At 35.8% G+C, this 12,274-nt stretch overlaps 1 pseudogene; it reads left to right on the forward strand.

Moving 5' to 3' along the window:
* Window positions 1–7,833: 7,833 nt before the first annotated feature.
* LOC105300075 overlaps window positions 7,834–12,274 on the forward strand; it is a 44,434-nt pseudogene continuing 39,993 nt past the window's right edge.

The raw sequence follows: 12,274 nt of genomic DNA on the forward strand, positions 1-12,274 counted from the left end.
GATGCTCCTCAAGTTATGAGGCATTATGTCCCAATAAGTCCATGGTAAGTCAAAAATGATGCAAGTCAAAAAATCATTTAATACACCTAACCTACCATGATAGCTTAGCCTAGCCTACCTCAGAACATCAAAAAACAGTGGCAACATAGCACACTGTAGAGTATCGCTTGCTTACCCTTGTGTTCACATGGCTAATTTGGAGCTGCCCAGCTTCAAGAGAGACTATCATATCACATATTGCTAGCCCAGGAAATGATCAAATTTCAAGGTATGGTTTCTACTCAATGTGTATCGAATTCACATCATCATAATCAAAAACTTGTAAGTTGAACTATCGTAAGTTGTGGACCATCTGACCAACATGCGCGAAGTGTTACTGGGGCAAATATGAGAGCCACAAAATGACTAGAAAGACGATAATCCAAAAAGGAAATTCTTGAGTGCTGTTTTAAACACTGAATAGGCATTTGCCAAGAAAAAAAACAAAACAAAACAAAACAAAAAACAAGCAAGGCACGCTAGGTAGAGATACAAAATAATCAAAGGCACAAGAGGATAGAAAAGCATGGAACAGTCAGTCAATCATCTGACATTGATAGAGTAAGATATTTGGAACAGGACTAAGAAAACATGAACCTGAAAAAGGCTGAATGAAAAACACCAGATGGTAGAGGTCCTCATATGCCATACAAATGAATTTGGGCTTAATGCTATATTTTTGCAAAGCAAAGATTTTAACATTGAGTGTCAACAGGAGTCCTACCTTAAACCATTTCTTACTCTACATATTTTCTGTGAAATCTCATTCTCTCATATGGTTTAACTAAGAGCCATATGCCAATGACTCTCCAAAACGCATCTCTAATTCTGATATCCCACCTGAGATTCCATTTGGGCTTTTCTACTTGTCTGTCTCATATACCTTCAACTCAGAATGCTAAAACTGTGGCATTAGAAAAAATTTGAAAGGTCTTCCCTTTCTATGTCCACATTTTACAGATGAGGAAAAAAAGAAACAGGGATATTTATTATTCTCCCCAGTTTGTCTTCCTCCTCAGTGTGAAACGAGAATAGAACCCAAATGCCCTGACTCACATTTCTTCTTTCTTCCATTATTTAATGTGATATATGCATTGACTCCAATGCATTGACTCCAATGCATATATTGGAGTGCTACAGGAAATGCACTGAGCTAGGGTCCTTAGGAAATACAAAGATGTGTAAGACTTTTCAAGCAGCTTATTAATCAAGTACAGAGAATAAATATGTACTGTAACACGAGGCAAAATATAAATGTTCCATGAGAGCTATAAAGAAAAAGCTATAAGGGATTTAAATGAGGACCAGTTTGTATGTTATTTTGTTTTTATTTTTTAATATGTGATATGCATTTGCATATTTGTTATATGAATTTAACTATACTTCATTTACTTTTACATATCAAACATACAGTTGGCATGTATATGTTTTCTACTCAAAAGAAAGCCATCAATTAACTTTAGGATCATAGCTGGGGCTTTGTTTTCTTCCCTCAAAGGGGCACAAAGTCATTAATTTCCCTGAGTCTGGGAGAATACTGGGATGGAGATGGATACAGAGAGGTAGGAAAGCAGTTTGAGCCTGGAATGGTTGGTGTGTGCAGAAACTGCACAGCAGATCATGAGACAAGCTTTCAGGACTGCTTCTAAGGGGGCTACAACACTTCAGTGTAGCCTTAGATTCTGAAAACAACCTGTTTGTTTATTTAAACTGCAGTAGCCACAAGCAAGATTTGGTCTTGGAATTGCAGCCTCCACAAGAGTTCTGTCTGTCTTTTCTTAAGCTTCTCCAGCTTCAGAACTCATTAGGGAAGCAGAAAGAAATGTAGAGCTGAGTAAAGTGAAATGCATATCACTAGGAACCTTTTCGACTGAAGTTGGTAGAGAGAATACCTATCAGGAAAGATGTTACTGCATGAGATCCCCAAAGTCCTCTTATGAACTGTGAACAATAACTAGAGTTCAGCAAGATCCACTGAGAATCTAAATTTTAATAGGAGTCTGATTGGCATTTTCCTAGGTTATACCTTCTGGCTCAGAAAAGAAGGAAAATTATGACAGTGAAAAAGCAACATCTACTCTCCCCGGGTCCTCTGTAGCTTTTGTATCTGCAAAATTCAAAGTGCCAACAAACGATCAGAGAGGTTCATTTCCAGGGCAGGAAGAAAGCTAGCGGGGAAATGCCTCAAAACATAGTGAACAGTGGAAAATAAACTTCAGAGAGGAAACTACAGGCAAAAGCTCTGAATAATTATCCCTCATGACATCATTATATAAAATATATTTATTTGAAAACACCACAAAATATGGGTAAAATTCTAAGAAGCAGCATGGTATATGGCAGGAATTTCAAAGCCCCTGAATAATTTGTTAAAAATGCAGCTCCTAATTCATATCCAAATCCAGATATGGGGTGGGGCCTGGGATTGTGCATTTTTAACAAGCTTCCAGGTGATAATGCAAGTCCTGTAGGCCCACGGACTACACAATGAATAGCAAGGAGAAAGAAAGTTCATCGAATTAGAGGTCAGAGAATTGGGTCACATTCTTCTCTCCTCAGCCTCCACCATAGAGACACACGCACATGTGCATGCATGCATGCATGTGTGTGCACACACCCACAGTATACACAAACTTCACATTTTTTAATAACTTTTTCTCTTTTTTTAATTTTTAATTAATTAATTTTATTTTTTAATGAATTATTTTTTTATCCGAAGAAATGATTTAATTTTATTTTCCCCCATCTACCTCCCTCCTCTCTCTTACCGTCTGATAACCACTAGTCCATTGTCAATGTCCCTGAGTCTCTGTTTGTTTGTCCTGTTCATTTGTTGCTTTTAGGTTTACATCTCACATATATGTCATATCATGTTATTTTCAACTTTTTTCTGTCTGGCTTATTTCACTTAGCATGATTATCTCGAGGTCCATCCATGTTGCTGTAAATGACAGCATTTCATCTAGTCTTATGAATGAGTAATATTCCATTGTATATATGTACCACAGTTTCTTTAGCCAATCAGCTACCGTAGGACATTTCGGTTGCTTCCATGTCCTGGCCACTGTGAATAATGCTGCTATGAACATTGGTGTGCAAATATCTTTTCAGATATGGATTTTCAAGTCTTTGGGGTAAATATCCAGTACAGGGATTGCCAGATCACATGGTAGATCAATTCTTAGTTTTTTGAGGAACCTCCATACTGTTTTCCACAGTGGCTGTACCAATTTACAGTCCCGCCAGCAGTGATGAGGGTTCCTATTTCTCCGCATCCTCTCCAACATTTGTTATTACTTGTCCTATTGATTACAGCTATTCTAAAAGGTGTGAGATGATATCTCATTGTACTTCCGATTTGCATTTCCCTAATAGCTAGCAATGATGAGCATCTTTTCATATATTTGTTGGCCATTTGTATGTCCTCTGAGGAGAAGTGTCTGTTCAGGTCCTCTGCCCATTTTTTGATTGGATCGTTTGCTTTTTTGTTGTTATTGAGTTATATAAGTTCTTTGTATATTTTGGATATTAGGCCCTTATCGGAAGCATTGCTTGCAAATATATTTTTCCATTTGGATAGTTGTCTCTTTGCCTTGTTGATGGTTTCTTTTGCTGAGCAGAAGCTTTTTAGTTTGATGTAGTCCCATTCATTTATTTTTGCTTTTACTTCCCTTGCCTTTGAGGTCAAATTCATAAAATCCTCTTTAAGCTCAAGGTCCTTGAGTTTCATTCCTATGTTTTCTTCTATGCATTTTATTGTTTCAGGTCTTATATTCAGGTCCTTAATACATTTTGAGTTAATTTTGGTGTATGGTGATAGACAACAGTCTAGTTTCATTCTTTTGCAGATGGCTTTCCAATTTTCCCAGCACCATTTATTGAAGAGGCTTTCCTTTCTCCACTGCATGTTTTTGGCTTTTTTGTTGAAAATGATTTGCTCATATAAATATGGGTTTAGTCTGGACTCTTGATTCTGTTCCACTGGTCCGTGTGTCTGTTTTGCTGCCAATACCAGGCTGTTTTGATTACTGTCACTTTGTAGTATAATTTGAAGTTGGGCAGAGTGATGCCTCCAACCTCATTTGTTTTTCTCAGGATGGATTTGGCAATTTGGGGTCTTCTGTGCTTCAATACAATCTGATGATTTTTGTTCAATTTCCTTAAAAAATATCAATAGGATTTTTATGGGGATTGCATTAAATCTGTATAATGCTTTAGGTAATATGGTTATTTGAACTTCCAATCCAAGAACAAGGAATATCTTTCCATTTCTTTATATCTTCTTCTATTTCTTTTAACAGGGTGTTATAGTTTTCATTATATAGGTCCTTCACATAACAAACTTCATAATCTTTAGCCAGAAACCTAACCTCTCTGGGCCTTGATTCCTACAAAATGAGATGTAATCATAAGCCTAAAATAAAGTCTTATTGAGAAACAATACAAATGAAAATATGTTGAGTATAAAACAATACATAAATAAAATTTAGTTTAGTGGTATTTGAATAAACAGAAATATGAAATTATTTATCTTAAAAGAAAAATTACTGAGAGTAATAATGGCTTTTCAGAGTCTATTTTGGTTTCATTCAAGTTTGATGATTTTTTTGGTTATATTTCTTTAAAAAATGCCATTGGGATTTTGATGAGATTGCATTAAATCTACATATTACTTTAATAATGGCATATAGTTTCCAGTGTATACATTCTTCACATCCTTTGTTAAGTTTATTCCTAGGTATTTTATTCTTTTTGTTGCAATTGCCTGATTGCTAGGGATGGAACTTCCAATACTATGTTGAATAACAGTGGGGAGAGTGAGCATCTTCCTTTTCCTGATCTTAAAGGAAAAGCTTTCAGTTTTTCACCATTGAGTATGATATTAGCTAAGAGTTTATCAATATGGCCTTTATTATGTTGAGTACTTTCCTTCTACCCATTTTACTGAGTGTTTTAATCGTAAATGGATGTTGTATCTTGTCAAATGCCTTTTTCTATATCTATTGATATGACCATATTATTTTTATCCTTTATTTTGTTAGTGTGGTGTATCACATTGGTCGATTTGCATATGTTGAAACATCCTTGAGCCCCTGGAATGAACCCCACCTGATGGTGATGCATTGCTTTTTAATGTATCATTGTATTCAGTTTGCTAGCGTTTTAGGATTTTTGTTTCTGTATTCATCAGAGAAATTGGTTTCCATCACTGGAGACCACAGCTCTCAGTATCTACAGAAGTTGTTCTCAAACCTTGCTGCCTGTTAAAACCACCCAAAAAACTTTAAAAAATTACCACGGCCTGGGCATGTCCCATTATGCAATTCTGTTGCAAAATGTAGACAGTATTGAAAAACATTGGACCCTTAAGAGGCATGCTCATTGAGCAGAACTGGCTGGGAAAGTCAGGGAAAGCTGAATGGTGGCTGCAGAAAAGGAAAAGGAGATCTGGAGGGGTGTCTGTGTCAGTGTGTACCTGCCCACCGAAGGAAAACCGATTTCTCTACTGAAGTTATTCAAAGAAAATAGGAGCAGCTGGTGAAGATAATAATCCTCACCCTGCTGGTTTGTGAGGATCAAATAAGATCATGTTTGTGAATGCAGTTGAAAGTCTGTTTTAGTGTTATAAAAATATGTAGTGTTGTTATTACTAGATTCATCAAACAACTCTTGTACTCAGAAGAGAGTGAGATGTAACTGTTAAAGAAGATTCCTTTAAAGCAGCTGCCTTCAGAATTCACCTCCTAACATAATATCTTGCAAACTAACAAAATTTTACAGAGGAATCTGCACAGTATGAGCTAAGTAGAAGCTCTGATTATTGTCTGCATTTTATTGTTGTTGTTCTTGTTCTTGACCTTAAAGATTGCTGTAAGCTTTACTGACTGGAGTACTCTTGAAATATCAGTTTTGAAACAAAAACAAGTTTTCGACTGTCTCTTAAAAATAATAAAAACTTTAAGTGACTTGTAAACAAAAATAAAGAAAAAATAGAGACAAGCAGATGTGTCACATGGATGAATTTACATAACAAGCAAGTGTTGAAATAAAAATCCAATAGAAGAGACAGCACATTCAAAGGAAAGATGTAATTAGGAGGTGAAGCAGCATTCTCTGGCAAAAAGATCATAGCCTTTTGCCCATGGCTATCTAGGAAAACATGGCAGGCCTTTATCCATGAAATGATCTTGGATGAAAAGTCTCCCATGGGTGTCAGGGACTCTGAAGTATGGAAAATGTAATAGTGTTGAAAAACAAACCAACTAGAAGGGTAAATCTCACTGGGAAAAAGCAAAAATTATCAAAAATGTAAAAATATGTAAATATATGTTTCTAAAACTCTGTATGTGTTGCTTTCTGGTTTGTGGAATTCAAGGATATGTATCTGGTAGTGCAGAATAAATTGTGAAGCATTTGCATTTATTGAGTGCTCACTATATGCTAAGCTTATAGTGTTTAGCTCTTTATATTAACTCTTTGGATTCTCCTAACTCATTAAGGTAGGTATTATTATTATTACCTTCATTTTACAGATGAGGAAATTTAGGCAAAACCAAACATTTGTTCAACAGATGGCATACGCCAGGATTTGAAACTAGGTAGCTTAGTCCAAGAGACAATAATTTAATCACTGCATTATAATAATTCTCTAACTTGATGGGATGTTCCTAGTGGAACCTATATTAACTAGTGGAATAGAAAGTCTTTCCATTTTAATATTTGTAGGCTTGAAAGGACTTAGTCTTATTAATGAAGTTGAACTTGACATGCTATCAGCAGATGGTATTCTTTGTTACAAATAATAGCATGGTCTTTTGTTTCCTGCTTCTAGTTTAATCTCTACCACCCATAAATATAGTACCTTTTCTAGTACATTTAATTTTCACATATCTATTTGCCCTCATCAAACTACAAACTATTAGACTATCAAACTATGAATCCCATTGTTTTAAGAACTATATTGTTACTCTTTGCAGCACTAGTGTCTGACACAATATAAGTTTGCAGAATAATTAGTACTGAATGGGTCATTTAGAAGTAGCTATCTATCTAAGTGAAGTTAAAGAAATTATGCATAGAGAGAGGTCAAGAGCAGAGATTTAGATTTGAGCATTAACCCAAAACTTTGGTTCCTTTCTAATTTGTCTTTATATTTTCTTCTCCTGAGGAAGAAAATATAAAGACAAATTAGAAAGGAACCAAAGTCGGGCTGTACATTTGCATAGTTTGGCCGGCTTGTTTATAATACCCTCAGTATTTGTTTAGAAGGAAATATTCTAAACAATTTTTTAATAAAAACATATCATATATCTTTAATATGAAAAATGAAGAAAGAAGAAAGGAAAGGAGGCCAAATAAAAGAGAAAGAGACTAATGGTCCATTTATGTATTTATCAATATTTTTTGAGAATTATTGTGTTTCAGCTGTTTCCTTAGATTGTGAATAGAACAATCATTAAGTTAGAAAGATATAAGATATCCCCATTCTCAGGTATCTTCCGTACAAATGAGGAGAAGAAAATAAAAAGACAAAACAAAGAAATTCAGGCAGTGGTTAGTGCTACAAAGCCAAGTAAACAGAGTGGCGTGAAGGTAATACAATAAATCAAAGAGGAGGAAGGCCACTTAGAGTGTTAAAGGACAGCCTACTAAGAAAGTGATATTGAGCAGAGACTTGTATGGCAAGAAGAAAATAGCCAGGTGGAAATATGGGGCAGAGCATTCTAGGCAGAAGGAATGTCAAGGACAAAGGTCCTGAGGCAGAAACAAGCATGACATCTTTGAAGAACAGGAATGGCCACTGCAACTGAACACAGAACACAGAGAAGACAATTCAGCGCAATCCCAGCAGAGGGCTACTGGAAATCGAAGAAGGTGAGTCTTCAATTGCTGATAAGGTTAACACTGGGGTGGAGCTAAGGTTCCTAGTTGAGCAACTAAGATTTCACTGGTGTCTTTAAAAAGAGTATGATTTTAGTAAAATAGTTGGAATAGGTGAGCTTCTGGTTCCAGGGATCCAAATAAATGAGTCCAGTGATGAGAAAATGAAGACATCCAAGAATTTTAGTAGATAAGGAAAGAAGAGAAACTGCAGTGAAATGAAATGCAAGCAAAAGAGAAAATCATTGGTGAAGATCTCAAAGGATTTAGATATGATTCAAGATATGAAGAAGAGAAATTATATTTGGAAGGAGAGAAGCTTTTGCTGAGAATCTGTATAAAGAAAGAGAGGAGTGATAAAAACATAATAACTGGAAAATCTGAGGTGAAAGGAAGGAAATTAGAGGTTGCTCATGACATCTAGTCTCTATCTCTTTAAAGTAGAGAATAAAGTCATTTGTTAAGAATGAAATCACCAAAAACAGACTTGGCCATTGGAGGAGAATGGCAAATACAGGTAATACAGACAAGGAACAGTAGTAGTGCCTCACGGGTTATAAGCTCATTGTAACCAGAACTGATATCTTATTCATTCCTGCATCTCTCGCTCTACATAGAAATGTCTTTCACAGAAAAGCTTCTTAGTTCTCATTGACTAAAAAAATGAGTGTTTTGAGTTTATAGGGGAAGAACTGGGGCTCTTAATTTGGCAAGTCTGACTATATCGTTTTCTGCCTGCAGGATCAAGTCTAAAATCCTTAGCACAGAACACAGTGCCTTTCATGATCTGGCCACACCTAACTTTCTAACCTTCCTTCCTGCATCTTCTCCCACAAGTCCATACTTCCAGCCCAACAAAACTGCTCTCTAGTCTTGTAACAGGCCAGGCTTGAAATGTTTAAGTCTTTTTACATGCTCTTCATCCCATCCGGAATGCCACATTCCATCATAAATGCCTACTAAACCCCAACTCACCTTCTAAGTTTCAGAATAAATATCTCTACTTCTTTGAAACTACTATTCTTATCACAGATTATTCTCTGACTTTTCTAGTTTCCTTTAGTAATTTATACATACCTTTTTCATAGTATTTACCAAATTTTATTTTCATTACTTGTTTGAATGTCCAAGTAGCTCAGGATGAGGGACCATGTTACATTCAACTTTAAACATTCAGGCCCTCTCACTATAATGCCTGGAGTCTATTAGGCCCTCGATATGCTTTTACTACATAAATGAATGATGAGCACATCTAATACGCTGCCTTTTTCCAATGCTATTTTATTGAGCAAGGTTGTAGTAACTGATAGACTACAACCTTGCTCAATAAAATAGCATTGGAAAAAGGCAGCGTAACTTTAAGTATATTTTAAATACATTAGGACAAGTCTACATTGTATGCTAAAATGAATAATGTTAGCTTTAGAGACCAAACCTAAGAGGAATCAAAATATAATTTCAGTGAAAAAATATGTAAAACATACTTAAACTCTTGTCCGGACGTTAAGTCAATCACCTTCAAAAGAGACAGAGGGACGACTGACATCAGCAAAATGGCAGAATAGGCAATTACAAACTCCTGCTGCTCCACAGAAACAAAAACAAGCAGAAATTGTCAGAACCAACTTTGTCAGAACTCTGGAAAATAGGAAAAATTTGTAGTAACCAAGGAAAATGCTGATTTAAGAAAAAAATAAGTTGAAAACAGCAGGAAAGTTCTCTGGTATTTTTATTTGCTCTTGCCTCACGCCCTCCCTGGCTACACGATGGTATTGAAGATGGCAGCCTGCATTCTCCGCGTGGGACCCTGGTACCTTGTTCCAAAGGAAACAGAGCAGCACTTAATTGAGATTATTGTGTTTCTCTGTTACAACCTATCTGGGGGCTACCTAAAGGACTGATGCAAGACACTCATCTGAGTTTTAACTAACTTAGAATCACCAAGGGAGAAAAAGGCAGGTATTCCTCGAAAACATTTTAAGATGAATGGAAAATCCACAGCCACCTGGGATAAAAGACTATGGTCAAGACATGCAATATATATCCTCAAACCTGAGAGGGAAAGCTGGGGACAATGTTTCTTTGGGAAATTGGCACTCTCAAAACCACCATGTATACTCAGGAATTTAGGAAGCCATGCTCACACTCAGGGGAGAATGAATGCTTATAAAATATATAAGACCGTAAGCTTTCATCTTTGGCTGGTCTCTAGGCTTGGTGCAAGCATGAAGCGAAGGCTAGGGAGAAATTGTGAATGATCTGGCTGGGGTTAAGGAAGTGCCAAAGCAGAGGGCCAGTCTGTAAAGACTGGGATTGGTGTTTGTTTGTTTTCTTTTTTGTTGTTGTTTTTGTTTTATGTTCTAGAGAATCGTTGTCAAAAGATTTCTTGAATACAACTGAAAGAAGAGACCTCAGTGAACACACATGACAAGAAACACAGTCATTGCAAAAATAGTTTGAAATAGAAACTAAACAGATGATCGCAACCAATCAACAATCGAGAACAGCAAACCCCAAGAAAGGAGAAGAATCTTATTTCCAAATTTTCCATATCATAACATTCAATTGTCTAGGTTTCAGCAAAAACTCACAAAGCATACAAAGAAACAGGCAAGTATAATCTAGTCAATGAAAAAATAAATGAACAGAAACAATCTCTGAGGAAGTCCACACATTAGATATACTAGACAAATCAACTATCAAAAGACACCGAGGGATGCTTGTACCTATAAAAATAGGTCAATATTGCAGCATTTTTTTTCTAGATGAGAGCTTTGAATCTTTTTGATCCAGTAATAGGTTTTCAAGTTCTGCTTCATTTTAACATAAAAATCTCAACGAACACCTCAAAATAAAAGTGTTCGGGATGGATTTTACCAGCTTAACTATCTCTAAAGAATTTCTCACTAGATAACTTTTGAGAAGTAGAAACATCTTAAAGAATTACCCTCATGTATCTGCTCTGATGAATGATGACTTACAAAATGTTTCCCCAAAGTCCTGAATAAATTCAATTGTGGCAAGTTGTGCTACAAAATATTTCTGATTTGCTTACAAGGAGAAATAACTATTTTTCAAGTCCTTAGGTATGTGCTTAGGCAATGTGTTAAACACTTTACATGGCTATTTTCTTAAGAACCCTCTGAAATAAGTGTAATTATCACCTCTATTTTACTGATGATAGAAAACAGCCTTAAAGAAGTTGAACAATTAACCAAAAAGCTCAGAGATGGCTAGTGAGAGCATAGAGATTTGAACACCGGTAGCCTTACTCCAGAGCTATCCACGCTTGTCTATCCATGTGTTTTCTTATACTATAGACTACAGCTGCCCAGATAATTCAGAATATTTTTTTATCAATTTTTTAAATCAATTGTTAAGAAGGTAAAACAGTTTTCTTATATTTGACGTTTTAGCAAAACTATTTCAAGTCCATAATTTAGAGCAGTCCTCTGGATTTAACATATAATATCTAACACAATTATTATTGGACACATTCAATAATAAAGCACCATAGATGTTTGCCAACATATCTATTTTAACCTTACAAATGTGTGACTCTCTTACTACTCAGAGTTTATCATATACATATGTTCTTCACTCCTAGAATGAAAGAAAACCCCAAATGGCTACTATAGTTAATCCTTTGCCTTTGTTTAAAAAGGTAAAGAACAAACCTCTCTATTTAGAACAAACTTCTGGTATTACATGCCGTTTTGATAGGTTGGTTCAGCTGAAAATTTGAATGACCTTTCAGTAATTGACATAATAAAAGTAAAAGATATAAAAATATATAGCACATGTATATATCTGAAGTGTAGTTACTGAAAAAGTAGATGGCACAACTGAGTAATAAAAATGAGCAATTGTTATACCTAAGTGGTTTGGAAAATTCCTGAGAAGGAATTTGGTGATAATAGATCTAAGGTTTTCAGTCTGAAACTCATTGTTCTTGCTTTTCACCTTGATGATTTAAAAGTCCTAAATGAGAGGTTGGAAAAGATGATTATGGGAGAACCTGAGAAGGAAGCAGGTACAAAGAGAGAAAGACAGGAACTGCTGAGAAGAAAAACAAACATGTACTTTTCAAGTGGGAATCTAGCCCAACACAGATAGAGGAAAATCCTACTGGAGAAAGCACAGTGCACAGCAGTGAAGAACAGAGGTGGGTAATGGACAGAATGACTCACCTGATGTTTGATTTTTCTAGCAAACAGCATTTCTAAATGAAGCAGCTTTTGTTATGAGTGTCAAGAGAATACAAAGACAGTCTAAAGCCAACAAAGGAAATCCTTGATTCAAAAAGGATGGATGAAAACCCACTGATAATGAGCCCCAGAGCAATTCAACCTCA

The sequence above is a fragment of the Pteropus vampyrus genome, unplaced genomic scaffold (genome assembly GCF_000151845.1).
Source record: "Pteropus vampyrus isolate Shadow unplaced genomic scaffold, Pvam_2.0 Scaffold200, whole genome shotgun sequence".
NCBI classification, from domain to species: Eukaryota; Metazoa; Chordata; class Mammalia; order Chiroptera; family Pteropodidae; genus Pteropus; species Pteropus vampyrus.